The sequence below is a fragment of the Pseudorasbora parva genome, chromosome 2 (genome assembly GCF_024679245.1).
Source record: "Pseudorasbora parva isolate DD20220531a chromosome 2, ASM2467924v1, whole genome shotgun sequence".
Lineage (NCBI taxonomy): Eukaryota > Metazoa > Chordata > Actinopteri > Cypriniformes > Gobionidae > Pseudorasbora > Pseudorasbora parva.
In genome coordinates, this window is record NC_090173.1 from 53,675,806 (window position 1) to 53,676,671 (window position 866).

An 866-nucleotide genomic window follows, 5' to 3' on the forward strand; every position below is an offset into this window, starting at 1 on the left:
AAATGAAAGAATGATGGTTTTGAACTTTGACTCGGCTATTTGAGCTGTGATTTCAGGGGGAATATGTTCGGTCAAAGGGCGGGAGGTCAAGGTCAAAGGTGACAACCACATGGGCGGTCAAGGTCAAAGGTGACAATGACATGGATGGTCAAGGTCAAAGGTGACAATGACATGGGTGGTCAAGGTCAAAGGTGACAATGACATGGATGGTCAAGGTCAAAGGTGACAATGACATGGAAGGTTAAGGGCAAAGGTGACAATGACATGGGAGGTCAAGGTCAAAGGTGACAACAACGTGGGTGGTCTGTGGGGGAGGGGAACGAATGGGGCGTGGTGGGTCAAATGTTTGTTTATACCAAATCATATTTTCTATCACACACACACACACACACACACACACACACACACACACACACACACACACACACACACACACACAATACCCTTAAACCTACCCATCACACACACACACACACACACACACACACAATGCCCCTAAATCTACCCATGACACACACACACACTAACTCTCTCTCTCTCACACACACACACATACACACTGACTCTCTCTTTCTCATACACACACACACACACACACACACACTGACTCTCTCTCCCTTTCTCTAACACACACACACACAATACCCTTAAACCTACCCATCACACACACACACACGCACACACACTGCCCCTAAACCTACCCATTACACACACACACACTAACTCTCTCTCTCTCACACACACACACATACACACTGACTCTCTCTTTCTCATACACACACACACACACACACACACTGACTCTCTCTCCCTTTCTCTAACACACACACACACACACACACACACACACACACACACACACACAC

General features: G+C 47.0%; 1 protein-coding gene across 1 annotated transcript in view; it reads left to right on the forward strand.

Annotated features, from left to right (window-relative positions):
- Nucleotides 1-284, forward strand: part of LOC137046683 (NACHT, LRR and PYD domains-containing protein 3-like) — a 233,284-nt gene extending 233,000 nt beyond the window's left edge. Inside the window, exon 9 of the mRNA XM_067424014.1 lies at nucleotides 1-284. This exon is cut by the window's left edge and continues 269 nt beyond it. The gene's annotated coding sequence lies outside the window, so the exon portion shown is untranslated.
- Nucleotides 285-866: the final 582 nt, after the last annotated feature.